Below are 15,255 nucleotides of genomic sequence, written 5' to 3'. Positions count from 1 at the left end.
ATTGAAACCCTCTATTCCCTGTTTTAGAGCCACGGTTCTCAAAGTAGGGTCCACGCATAGTCAGGGGGTCCGCGAAAAAATTCACGGAAATGTATTTTTTTATTGTTATTAATTTTTTTAAAACTTTTTTGGGGGGAGGGGCGTTAAACTGTGAAATAAACACTGTGTTCGTTTTTAAGTGTCTCCCATGATTGATTTGGGGAGCTTACTCATGTGATTACACATCAGGCAATCTGGTATGACACCTCACAGGCGCTCGCACGGCTTCACAAATAACAGCAACAACAAACACTCAAAGCGCCTCTGTCCGTCAGTGTCTAGTCAATAGGGAGTTTAAGCAAAGGCGGATTGTGTGGCGCTACTGCAACCGGAAATGGCTCTCTCCCGACGCTCTTGCCGTAGCTGTCAAATCCACAGTAGTCATTAAGCAAACTACCGCGACAGCGGCAGCGTTTTCCTCAGCGTTAATGCTGTGCAGTTTTATTTATTAAAAGTGTTACACTCATAGTGAGTGTGAATAGTTTTTTTGCTATTCAAATGTATTGTCATTATGCCAAGTGCAGGTAGAAAGCAAAACGGAAAGATGTGTGCATTTCGGACAATAATTTAAAGATTTAATTAATAATAATAATAATATATTAATTGTAGCGCTCCCCTCAATAATATTAACAATGAGGGAGGGCTTTTGGGTTCTTTTAACAACTAATTTATTTAACCTTCAATTAACTCAGTTTTAATATTTTAATATCTTGGACCTCTTTTTATATAAAACACACAACCATAGTTTAAACACCATAAATTATGAATTGACCTTTCTTTTTATCAGTTTTTAAATCTTAAATATTATGAAATGAACCTTTAAAACTTTTTAAAGAGTTTCACCGAATATACCCTCTATCTATAAGAAAACCAGAGCAATAAATTCACACACACTCTAGGATTTAGAAAAATAATTTTCAACTATTTAGTAAAGGGATTATTAATACAAGATCAACAACCACTTAACATAGACAATAGAAAATATTTTTAAACATATATATATATATATATATATATATGAAATTTCCTCCTTCTTGCACTAAAATGTAAAATTAGGCAATACCTCTATTGCAGAAATACAAAGAAAAATATATTTTTTCCAAACTGAATTTGGCAAAACACACAATAATATTAAAGCTGCAAGCAGCGTTAGACGGGCCCTCGCACCCGTGCCGCCTCGTGCCCACTTGTGCCCGGTGGCTGTGGCATTAAGCACACACACACACACATACACACACACACACACACACACACACACATACACAAACCCAGAGTTGTTACTGCTCCTTCCCAATGAGTGTGCATTGGGAGAAGGCTGCAGGCAGCTACTGTGAGTCAGAGGAGTGGAGGAGGGGAGGGAGAACAGTGCAGAGCAGAGAATCCGGAGTCCCACCTGTTAAACTAGTCTTCACCGCGGCCACACACTTTTTTCAATCCACACCATGATATATAGTTTTGTAGGAATTTTGGTCCTCTTTCCATCGGCATAGGTTGGAAAGCTGTCAGACTTTTACTTTAGTCAGCAGGGGCCTAATTAGCCCCTAGCATGCTGCGTTATTCCCACCAGGGCCCATGGGAAAAAGTGGAGGCGCTGGTTGTGGACACTCTGACTTTGCGGCCTTCTGAAATCTAAACCATTCGAAATGTTACTTAACCTTGAAGAACTTTTGTTCAGCACTGTGTCCTCTGTCATCTATTCAGATTTCAAGCCGATAAAATTAACGCCCTGGGAGTTTATAGAGTTTATGCAAAGCTCAAATTTGGGCGAAAACGTGACATTCAAATGCAAATTGTGGACTTCCTGTTGGTTTTAGGTGGGGGGCACGGCACGAAAAATGTCGGGCTTGATGAGATCTACGTTTCGGCGCTGGTTTGGTCTTTCTATCACATTCCTGTGGGCCACAGCGGCTGCCTTTGCGTCCCTAGGTGGCGCTACCGAGCCCATTTTTGCACCGGGGGGGTCCGATTTTTGATTTTATCGAATTTTTCGCCAGACCTGGTGTGCCTGCCGAATTTGGTGAGTTTTTGAGCATGTTTAGGGGGTCAAATTAAGCCTCAAAGAGACGTAATAATAGGAAAAAGAACACACGCACACACCTTAGCGGTCACCTAAAGCCGGCAAACTCACTGAATAAACAAATAAAAAGTTGCAGGCCTGGGGCCTATTCCATCAAGCTGGCTAACAGGATAGCCTGGCTTATTTCGATAGGCCTCGCTAATTTAAGTGAGAGCTCCGTTCCATCAAAGTGGCTTGTATGAGTTGCAGCTCAGTAACCATGGCAACTTAGTCAGCAGAACTAGCCTGCTCCGTGACAGGCTTACGGTCCAGCTTAGCTCAGCTGCCTGTCAAAGAATGTCCGACAGACAGAAACAGACCCCCAAATGTCCCGTCATGTAGCCTATATTGTTGCCCTGGCGTCACATACCGTATTTCACCAATTAATCGCCCGGCCGCAAATAGCCGCCGGGTTCTTATAAACGCCTGCGGTCTGCACGCATTTTGCGTATTAAACGCCCACCCGAATAACCGCCGGGGCGATTATTTGCATTATATTGAGGTAACCCAAAATAAGGCTATTCACCTTATTTTTGCGGAAGTAAACAGTTAGCCGCACAATAACTGTGCGGCGCTTCCGTTTTCTGTCAAAATAAGAACTCTAGCTAACGTTAGAACAAAAGAGTGTACCGTAATCTTAAATCGACAGACTGAAAATATGTTGGACAGTAGCTGTCATCACGATAATGACCTGGTGCAAAAACAAATAAAGGCCTGCAGCGAATAGCCGCCTGGTTCTTTTAAACGCCCAGGGTACAAGTCGATTTTGCATATTAAAGGCCCGGGCGATTAATTGGTGAAATACGGTATTCAATTCAATTAAATTAAAATTTAATTATGTAGCACCATATCCGTGTTCGGAAATATAAGTTCAGACTTATTTCCCATACTGTGACCAAGCATGAATGTATGTGTTTACTTAATAAAAATAAACGTAATGAAAATCATGTGTTACCACTGTCTGTCTCTGAAATCAACCGAATAAACAATCAATTACTCAATCAAATTTAATCATGTAGCACAAGTCATACATCAAATGCAACAACAAGTGTTGAACATAAATAAGTTAAAAAGAACATGAGGTTAGATAAAAAAAGACGTCTTATTTTATTCCCCACCCGCAATTTGCTTTGATCCGCCTCTATTCTGCCCGAAGCCAAGAGGTTAGTTGACACAGGTGAGGGACGTTTACAAGAACACATATTTCAGTTAATCCCAATTGGATTCATGGTCATCCCACTTTTGGAATGATCCCTTTTTATTTGGATTTTTACATGTATAATTTAAGAAAGATCGTGCCTCAGTTTTGAAATCATTTATTAACCATTCAAAAAAAAAAAAATCAGTCATCATAATTTTGTTCAAGCTGTGAAGACAAAGAATGAAAGCATTAAATACAGTCCAAACCATACCATACTTACCTCCTTCTCCAGTTTTTTGATTTCCATTGATTTCCGACGGTGTCGCGCCGGTCAACAATCCCGCTTCCGGCGCCCCTCCAGCAGATGGCGCCCTAGGCAATTGCCTATACCGCCTATGCCAAAATCCGGCCCTGTTTGTGGTGATTGCTCTATATTCTTCATATAGTTCCATCAGCAGTGTCTGCTCCGCCGCTGAAAATGTCGAGGCTCTCCTTTTCCCCTCCCTTTGAGACGTTTGTATCTTCGTTTCGACAATCGACTGTTCTGGGCTGCTTATGTACCCCGTGAACGCGCACACTTGAGGCTTGTTCAAACGTGGCTAGAATTAGCGTTGACCTGACGCGGCTGAATCGTGTCAGTGGAACGGGTTGAGGCTTTAGTGAAAGTTGACGCTAATTCAAGCCAGGCTATATCACGTAAGCGCAGCTTTCTTTAGCTGCTTTCATGGAACAGCACCCTGGGGCCTATTTCACGAAACCTAGATTAGGCTTTAAACCTGGATTTAGCAGCTATCCTGGCTTAATCTAGCCAGGATTAGGGATTAATGGGTTTCATGAAAGGTGGATTATCTTGCGAGATTAACCTGGCCAGTAAACCTGGCTATAATGAGCCTGAACTCGGTTTCATGAAAGTAATCCCAACTTAATTACCATGGAAACTTAGCCAAAGCCTTAGCCTGCTCCGGACCAGGCAAGAAGTCAAGCTTAAATTAATCCAGTGCCCTGTTGTTTAACTTTGTGAAATTACTATTAGTCAATGACTCCAATCGTAAACCAATGACTTTGTTAATTCAACACCTGTTAGTATATGGACTAATTTCAAATTATGCTACATTCAAATAAAATAAAAATAAAAGCATTAAGATATAATCATTTTAATTATATTATTCTAATAGTGTGTGACCATGAATCATAGTTGTTTCACAGTGGCTCATGTGATATAATCATTGTCACTCTCAGTCTCTCATAATTTTGGAAGAACATTTGTACATTTGTATTGCCATGCAATCGTGACACTGCACGACACTGCAGATAGATAGAGTGATAGATCAAATCAAATCAAATCAAATTTTATTTATATAGCACCTTTCATACATAAAACAAATGCAACACAAAGTGCTTTACATTAAAATACATACAACCCTAATCCCCCACCCCCTCATACTCCCCCACACACGCACACACACACAAGTACAACATATTTCACACATGCATACACTCCAGGCATACACCCCACCACGCCCCAGCCCACCCCAACCCAACCCAAAGATAGAATAAAATATGGCTGAGCACTGAGGGACCAGATGAGGAAACACCATTCATTCTTTGGGAGCCATCCACACCGGGAGGCGTCCCAGCCCACGACTACAGGGGGCACCACCACAGAGACCACCCCAACCCAGACAGATAGGAGCCCACACCACGGCCATAAGGCCCTGGAGCGGGGCCCCCAACCATCCAGGCCAGGACAACCCCCAGGACGGCACCCCCCGCAGGCAGGCCAGATACAGCTCCCGGTGTGGAGGGCCCCCATGAGGAAAACACTGGAGCTAAAAACTAAAAGATAACAGAGCAAAATACAATCAATACTAAACGGAATAGAGAAGAAATAAGTAAATAAATAATATATATATATATAAACATATAAAAAATGAAGTGTAATAAATGATAATAAATTAAAATAATAAACAATAAACAATAAACAATAAAACAATGCAGGCAACATAAATATGTATTAAAAAGTAAAAAATAAATAAATAAATAAATAAATTATTAATCAGCAACTAAAAGCAGTAAAAACAATAGAAGCAGCAGAAAAGAGCGGAAATAGAATCAGATAAAAGCCAGATTAAAAAGGTGGGTCTTGAGCCTGCGTTTAAAAACATCAACAGTCTGAGCAGCCCTGAGGTTCTCCGGCAGGCTGTTCCATAGACGTGGGCCATAATAATAAAATGAAGATTCACCATGGGTTTTTGTTCTAACGTTGGGAACAGTTAAAAGACCGGTACTGGAGGACCTCAGAGTGCGCGAGGGCTGGTAGGGTAAAAGCAGGTCAGACAGATAAGAAGGCCCAAGGCCGTTAAGACACTTAAAAACTAATAAAAGAACCTTAAAATCAATCCTGAAACGCACAGGGAGCCAATGCAGTGACTTTAAAACTGGTGTAATATGAGCCCGCTTTCTGGTCCTCGTCAGAACACGTGCAGCTGAGTTCTGCAGTAACTGAAGGTGTGAAATACTCTTTTTGGGGAGACCAGAAAGCAGGGCATTACAATAATCTAAACGACTAGAGATAAAAGCATGCATTAGCACCTCTGTGCTGGCCAGAGAGAGAAACGGGCGCACTCTGGCTATGTTCTTAAGATGATAAAATCCTATCTTTGTTATACTTCTAATATGTGGAATAAAATCAAGCTCAGAGTCGAAAAGGACGCCCAGATTTTTGACACATTTTGCGGGTTTAAAATCCTTTAATTTTGGTAAAAGTTTCTCTCTCTTGCCTTCAGGGCCAATAACTAAAACCTCTGTTTTGTCCTGGTTGAGCTGTAGGAAGTTCTCTGCCATCCATGACTTTATATCTAAAATACAATTTAAAAGGGTATCAATAGGCCCTGTGTCATCAGGGGACACAGCAATGTAGAGCTGTGTATCGTCAGCGTAGCTGTGAAAATTGATGCCGCGTCTCCTGATGATGTCCCCAAGGGGAAGCATATAGAGATTAAAAAGTATTGGACCTAAAATTGAACCTTGGGGCACCCCACACTTCATTTCATGGGTTCTAGAGGAACATGTATCCAAACTTACGAAAAACCGGCGATCTGTGAGATAGGAATAAAACCAGTTAAAAACAGTACCAGAGAGGCCCACAAGGTTTCATAGATAGAGCGCATATAATCGGCCTATCCAGTTTTTTGATTTCCATATCCCGACGGTGTCGCGCCGGTCAACAATCCTGCTTCCGGCGCCCCTCTGGCCGTTAGCGGCGCCCCTCCAGCAGATGGCGCCCTAGGCAGTTGCCTATACCGCCTATGCCAAAAGCCGGCCCTGTTCAGCAGTGTCTGCTCCGCCGCTGAAAATGTCGAGGCTCTCCTTTTCCCCTCCTTTTGAGACAGCTGTATCTTCGTTTCGACACTCGACTGTTCTGGGCTGCTTATGTGCCCCGTGAACGCGCGCACTTGAGGCTCGTTCAAACGTGGCTAGAATTAGCGTTGACTAGACACGGCTGAATCGCGTTAGTGGAACGGGTGGAGGCTTTAGTAAAAGTTGACGCTAATTCAAGCCAGGCTATATCACGTAAGCGCAGCTTTCTTTAGCTGCTTTCATGGAATAGCCCTCAGCTACGCACAAGGACTGTTTTCTTCACTGTTTATTTCGTCAGGTGGCAGTTAGAACAATAGTTCAGCATGCGTCTTTGAAATGAGAGCTTTTATCAGGCACATTGGCCTGTTGTCTCTAGGGAAGCAGGAATTATCCATTTTTACTAACCGTGATTTAAAATGTGTGAGAGATTTTTTTTTTTTCCAAATAAGACCAAGGCAATGGACACTAATCTGTTTGTATGTGTCAAACATTTATTTTATTTATGTTTCTGTATGGTGTTGTTGATGTACAGTATGATGCACAGTTGCACTAAAGACAAGAAATCAGTTAAATTGCGTGCCTGTCTTTCTTTAGTTACCTTTAACTTACAACATTACAGAATTATTAAATACTTGTAGTCAGTATAGATATTCATATATGCAGTATAAACATTAATGTCAATCCCTTACTAGTTTTGATTTTTTCTGATTATGATCGTTTGCTTGTTTATTTGATCAGCTCTACATGATGTGAAATTGCAGTCATAAATGCAAAAAACATCAACTTTCAGGGGCGCCACCTTGGAGCGCTTTTACGTCCCCACCAATGACAAAATCAAACCTACGCCCTTGGATGAGGTTATGTGCTAATGCTGCTAATCAACTAGCTAAGAGTACAAATGTGGTTATAAGTATTATGCTTATTGGTGTTGCGAGTGTCAGGGGGTCCCCGTAAAATTTTGACCCCTCCAGGGGGTCCCTGGGCCAAAAAAGTTTGAGAACCCCTGTTTTAGAGGGCCTTTCCCCAGCCTTTGGAGGAGCTGATAGCCAAGCCGAGTCAATACCAAACACATTTGATGTAAATCAGAGCACCTCTCGGTGGTTCTCTGATTTACCTCCTGACATCACAATATTCTAAGAGCTGAAAATGCCCTAATGTGTGATTGGCTGGCTAAAATGATCTCAAATAAGAAAACATTGATGAAATGCCAGAATCTTTGTGAAAACTACATAAATGACACATAAGTGATAGGAACCTACACTTGCTATTAGATTCAATATATTTTTCAATCATTTAAGATTATCATCATCATTTTGCTAAACTTCATTAAATAAACAATTTTGGAGTGTTCAACTTCAGGGTCAAGTTCAGGTTTATTTAAAGCCCAGTATCACTGTTTACAGTCTCAAAGGGCTTTACATGTCCACATGTTAACACCAAATAGGACAACACCCCCTGACTTAATCCTCATAGGTGCAAGAAAAAAACTCCCCTCTAAATCCCACACAACGATGTACAATTTAAAGGAATACTGCCATGTTTTAGGCTCAGTACCCCTTTTCCTGCTTACCCAGAACTAAGAGGTTCGATACCATATTCTCTCTTGCACGTCTGGTGGTTTGGTTCCTATGGGTAACAATTCAAATTAGCTTATTAAATTATTTTGGCATGATGGCATTGTCAGTCATTCATTTGTTAATTTACTCCAAGGTGAACACATTTGTGCTCCCCAGAAGATGAACCCTGCCATACTCTCCAAAGGAAGACTCCTCTTGTATAATATGTATTATTATATCAGCTCATTGTCGTCTTACACACTACAAGAGCAACAAAAACTCCAACACACTTGAAAATTATCTGTCATTCCAGATGGTCTCAGAATGCATCAGGAGATCAAGACATCACCATGACCTTCTCAAACCTGCTGTTTTTTCTCTGGTCTTGACTTTATGGGACTTTTGGGAGACTGAAATCAGCTGTGATACTGTAGGATGTGTGTCTGGCCTAATGGGGGTCTGTACAGGCCTTCAGTTAACTGTGGTAGTTTATCATCAAGATCTCAATGTGCATATACCATGTTATTATGAATCCCACTGGAGTTCTGGGCAAGATATGCCCATGTGCTGTGATTAGACAGATAATTAATTGGCCTGCTGCTCATCTGCAAAGAGTCTTGAAATAAGCCCTCACCCAGCTATAGCCCCAACCTTAACCACCTTCTCATTCAATGCGTTTTCTTTATTTTCATGACTATTTACATTGTAGATTCTAATTGAAGGAATCAAAACTATGAATGAACATGTGGAGTTATGTACTTAACAAAAAAAGGTGAAATAACTGAAAACATGTTTTATATTCTAGTTTCTTCAAAATAGCCACCCTTTGCTCTGATTACTGCTTTGCACACTCTTGGCATTCTCTCGATGAGCTTCATGAGGTAGTCACCTGAAATGGTTTTCCAACAGTCTTGAAGGAGTTCCCAGAGGTGTTTAGCACTTGTTGGCCCCTTTGCCTTCACTCTGCGGTCCAGCTCACCCCAAACCATCTCAACTGGGTTCAGGTCCGTTGACTGTGGAGGCCAGGTCATCTGCCGCAGCACTCCATCACTCTCCTTCTTGGTCAAATAGCCCTTACACAGCCTGGAGGTGTGTTTGGGGTCATTGTCCTGTTGAAAAATAAATGATGGTCCAACTAAACGCAAACTGGATGGGATGGCATGTCACTGCAGGATGCTGTGGTAGCCATGCTGGTTCAGTGTGCCTTCAATTTTGAATAAATCCCCAACAGTGTCACCAGCAAAACACCCCCACACCATCACACCTCCTCCTCCATGCTTCACAGTGGGAACCAGGCATGTGGAATCCATCCGTTCACCTTTTCTGCGTCTCACAAAGACACGGCGGTTGGAACCAAAGATCTCAAATTTGGACTCATCAGACCAAAGCACAGATTTCCACTGGTCTAATGTCCATTCCTTGTGTTTCTTGGCCCAAACAAATCTCTTCTGCTTGTTGCCTCTCCTTAGCAGTGGTTTCCTAGCTATTTGACCATGAAGGCCTGATTCGAGCAGTCTCCTCTTAACAGTTGTTCTAGAGATGGGTCTGCTGCTAGAACTCTGTGTGGCATTTATCTGGTCTCTGATCTAAGCTGCTGTTAACTTGCGATTTCTGAGGCTGGTGACTCGGATGAACTTGTCCTCAGAAGCAGAGGTGACTCTTGGTCTTCCTTTCCTGGGTCGGTCCTCATGTGTGCCAGTTTCGTTGTAGCACTTGATGGTTTTTGCGACTCCACTCAGGGACACATTTAAAGTTTTTGCAATTTTCCGGACTGACTGACCTTCATTTCTTAAAGTAATGACGGCCACTTGTTTTTCTTTAGTTAGCTGATTGGTTCTTGCCATAATATGAATTTTAACAGTTGTCCAATAGGGCTGTCGGCTGTGTAGTAACCTGACTTCTGCACAACACAACTGATGGTCCCAACCCCATTGATAAAGCAAGAAATTCCACTAATTAACCCTGATAAGGCACAGCTGTGAAGTGAAAACCATTTCAGGTGACTACCTCTTGAAGCTCATCGAGAGAATGCCAAGAGTGTGCAAAGCAGTAATCAGAGCAAAGGGTGGCTATTTTGAAGAAACTAGAATATAAATATAAAACGCATTGAATGAGAAGGTGTGTCCAAACTTTTGGCCTGTACTGTACCTTGCTCAGAACTCCAGTGGAAGTCATCATAGTGCATTTTTACATTTGCCATTTCAGGTTTCACTGTCAAGTAATCTACCGCTTTTCCTCCTGCCATAAACAAGAAAATGTGATTCTTGGTTGCTTGTAATTCATGACATATTTTGGATTCTGACAATAATGCACGGTCTTATCTGATCACTTTGGATGAAGAGCAGCGTCAAGTTTGAATGTAAACTTCCCAAAGCCTCTGCTGTGTCCCTCTCTCTGCCCCCCTGCCCTCATTCTCCCCAAGTATGCATCATGGAAGGCTAACGGCCATAGGGTGATCAGGAAGTTGAGATCATCACAGATTCTGGCAATTATTAATAGGTTTTGAAATTGCATTGTGCAGGTTTAATGAAAAAAGTAGGGTAAACATTAAAAGATAAACGTTTTCAAAGTACATCGACTTTGTACATCTTTACAAATTTTTCCAAGTGAGATGAAACATAAGCGCCAGGGTTTCATCGTGTCTGTCCTCTTGATAGACACAATTAATCGTTTGTCCTTCTGGTGAGGCTGGATATACTATCTGTTATATATTTTATTGTCTGTACAGAAAATCAGGGCACCCCAGCTGCTCACCTGGCAGATAGCGAATCAAGTCATCACCACAGCACAGTTTTAATCTGGCTGGGCCCTTTGCTGCATGTCATCCCTTCTCTCTCCCCTGCCTTTCCTGCCTCTCTACACCGTCACTATCAAGTAAAGCTGAAATGCCAAAAAAAAAAAAACCTTTAAAAAATAAATAAATAAAGATAATCTTTCACATCTGTCATCGTGAGATAATGCAATTGTGTTTTCTACTTGTAAAAAATCGTTACACATGTCGGTCCAGCTTTCATGTATATAATTAGGATAAAAGAGCATCATTTTGTGAATTTCTGGTATCTCTCTCCATTTTCCATCTGAAGCCAACTGCCCACCGTCCATCCCACTCCCCAAAACCTCAAGTCTGTAATTTCCGAGGCGTGGCCGATGTTTATTTCTCTTCAGGGACTGAAACCCTAGAAGTGTAGACGGTCTACGTCTCTACAACAAACATCCTCTATTACACACCACCACGCATCATGGTATCATGCTGAAACCCATGTCCATTACCATTTCCTTCTAATGCACTTATGACCAGAATCAAATTTATTGCCATTAGCTAAGATGGAGAAAAGATACAGATTTGCAAACAATAGAATGCATGGTGCCAGTTGATTTGAGCGGCAGGAAATGAAAGGATGATTATGATGAGGATATGGTAAATACACCGTTCCAAAAGCCTTCATTTTTGACACGATGAAAATATGAGCAGGCAACATTATTATATCCAGCAGACAGCAGAGGAAATACACATCAAAAGCACTCGTTAGGGTAAATCATCAAATATACTAATGACAAGCAGCTCACAAGGGCACTATTATGAAGAGTGAATAATTTATTTTCAAAGCACCCATCCCAAGTTTGTCAGCTTGATAATGTTAAAAGCATTTCTCCTCTGCTGGGAACAGATTTACCTTGTAAACTTGTTGCTCTGTCAGTTTGCTCTGATGTAGCGGAGAGTTGACGGGCAGCTGTCAGATCTAGTATTTACAAAACATCAATGCATATTTGTGGATGCTCAAGTCTTTAATGTCATATTTTTTATGAGATACAAAAGGAAATTTCCTCTCTCTTTGATAACTCATATCGAAATGTTTTAAGACATATTATAGCTCCTTAAACTATTAAAAACATTTTTTTGTTGATAAAAAGTGAGCTTTATACATAGACTCATCTACATTCCTCATTATAAATGCTTGTATTTTGTACCAAGCCTTTGCACATATCTGTTCCCTTCCAGCCTGAGGTTAGGAGCTGATTTTCATCTCTGCCTTTCTGGCATTTTCATCTTGTTTTTACTTACTGAGGAAAATGCAATCATATTTGGCATAGTTTTTTTTTGTCAATAAAGGCTCATTTTTGTTTAATTTTGTCTTGGAAAAAGTGTCATAGCCATAGTTTCAGTCAGTAAAATTAACACTGATCTGACACAGCGGCAGGCACTGAGCCAGCTGATCAAAGTCTCTGAACAAACAGCATGTAATCGACATGGTCAGAAGCCTTTGATAGGTCAGTGCTGCAAAGTGGGTCTTTTAATCAACAAAACTGGCAATCATCACCTAAAACCAGTGACATGGTGCTGTATCGTGATCAGATCTGATAAATGAGGACATATTTAGTGTATAGGAAAGACACTGTTCTTTATCATTACTTTTATTGCCTTTGTTTACCATGAATGCAGTGATCATGTGTAATTTCTATCAGGCTTCTTGACATGCACAAATACACAGTTTCCTGGACAGTACAGTAGCACTTTACGAGCACACTCTTCCACCCCACCCCATCTGCTTCCCTCACTGTGCCCTGCCCAGCCTGTAACAGTGATGCTATAATTTCTGCCAGCCGCTACTGTAACATCCAGTACAGATAGTCAATCAAGACACCAACACGGTTATAAAAAAATAAGATAAAATAAAAAAGCTTGCCCGTGCAGTGGACAACGGTAAGACACTGGAATATTGATACACATTCACACACATTAACTTGTAGGGCTGCATGAGACCTGTTGAGCATTATGTGAACTGTTTAAACTGAAGGCTGATTGTGCGTAAAAGATGATGCCCGTATTATAATCACATGGCGTTAGCATTAAACCATAGCTGCTCTGTTAATTAAAGCAAACACTCAGTTTCTTATCCACTGCTGGTAAACAAAGTCGACTAAGATTGAACTACACTAGATTAGATGCCTCTGCATGTGGTGTTGTATGTGGTTATTGTTGCTGTTGTATGTATGTGTGGCATGATGAGGAAAAAAGCGCATTTGGATCAATGATTTGTACTATCATATATTTTAATACGTATTCCCCTCCTGTTTTATTCAGAGTAACATCGAAAACACTGGGGAAATGTACTCGGTGGCAGCTGTTCTCTTCCTCTTTCTAGGTACGATGGTTTTGAAATCAGACAAGACTAATATTATAAATAAATGTCATGATTAACTATTTGCATAATCTATTTCCCCATGTATAGAGGTAAGGCTTTCTGGTAGGATTTACAAGTTTTAGGGGGTGGTGACAGCAGTTTGCTCTTTTCTGCTGCTTCCATAACAAGCTCATCAGTGAGTGGAAACAGCCTTAATCAGATTTGAGAGACTGGATTGGATTACACTGACGATTTGTTTATTGATTTGGTTACATCAATATTTTAATAATATAACAGCCGAATGTTTTTTTCTTTTTTTTTTTTTTCCCAAAGCTGTAAAGTATCCTAGAATTTCCCTAGTCACTGACAGAGGTGGGTAGAGTAGCCAAAAATTGTACTCAAGTAAAAGTACTGTTACTTCAGAATAATATGACTCAAGTAGAAGTAAAAAGTAGTCATCCAAATAATTATTTGAGTAAGAGTAAAAAAGTATTTGGTGGAAAAACTACTCAAGTACTGAGTAACTGTTGAGTAATGTCTATTTTTTAACACAAGCATTCAATCAGACAGACAACAATACAAAATAATCATCTTCAGGCAAATTAAAGTTCATCCAATCAATAAAATTAATTAAATCAAAAAAATAGCTTAAATTAAAATAATCTTCAAGTAAAATAAATAATAAAATAATAAATAAAAATAAAATAAATAAATAAAATGTCCAGGTTCTGGAGCATCTCCAAGGCAGCTGTCATATTTCTCTTCCCCCATTCATTCATTGACATTGTCAAAAGTCTCCTGATAACTCCAGTGATGATAAATACAATCACTCGAGACCGCCTAAACAATGCAGGGTTGCCAACTCTCACGCATTGGCCTTGACAGTCACGCATTCACGCTCTCACGCTTAAGAGAGAAATCTCATGCCAAATCTGACTTGTTTTCTATTGTAAATTTTTCCACTCATCATGTGTACTCATTTGTGACTATAAACAAGCTTAATAGTCCAGTAATTTTAGGCCAAAATTGGGGTCAACCTAGGACAAATTGCAAGAGAAGCAAACTCAACTGATTTTGTATCCTCAGTTTGTCCTGAGTGAGGAAAAAAAAGTCCCAAGGAATCCCATTGATGGAAACTGTTTTGAAACTCACCTATTTATGACCACATATTACCAAAAAACACTTTTTAACACACAGGGGAAAGGGGTTCCAAATTTTACTTTCAGATATCACTATAAAAATTCACAAGTTGATTACACACACAAAGACAAGAAAAAAAGTCAATTACAAGTTCTTTGAATTATTCTGTTTATACATGCATATCACACATTATCTGATTTGATATGCGCTAATAAGGAATATAAGGAATAAATGCCAGTACCCAGATATTTAAACAGTGAATTAAAAGGTTACTATATATACAGTAACCTTTTAATTCACTGTTATATAGTAACCTTTTAATTCAAGGTTACTATATATAATATGTGGTCATAAATAGGTGATTTTCAAAACTTTCCACCAATGGGATTTCTTGGGACTTTTTTTTCCCTCACTCAGGACAAACTGAGGATACAAAATCAGTTGAGTTTGCCTCTCTTGCAATTTGTCCTAGGTTTTTTCATAAAATGACTGGACTGTAAGTCTTACATAGGCTCTAAACCACTCCAGTGTCTGATGTGTTATATATTTTTTTCTGATTGTTGATTCGCTGAAAACATTACCGTCACTGCGTCCATCTGCTGCTCGGGTGCTGCTACTTCAGCTGGTCAGAGCGGCAGAGCAGAGAGGCATGCACGGTGGCGAGATATGGAATTCGAGCAGTTATCCGATAATTATCTGTATGCGTGGCACACCCGGTAGATCCGGCAGACCTGGTGCCGGCCGGCACCGGCCGCAGCACCGCAGGTGTGCACGGCCACCCGGTCAGGGGCTGAAAAGCTGTTTGTGTGGGATAGCTATGAAATTGATTATTTGCTGTAA

The sequence above is a fragment of the Myripristis murdjan genome, chromosome 13 (assembly GCF_902150065.1).
Source record: "Myripristis murdjan chromosome 13, fMyrMur1.1, whole genome shotgun sequence".
Lineage (NCBI taxonomy): Eukaryota > Metazoa > Chordata > Actinopteri > Holocentriformes > Holocentridae > Myripristis > Myripristis murdjan.
Note: the sequence above shows the minus strand (reverse complement) of the source record.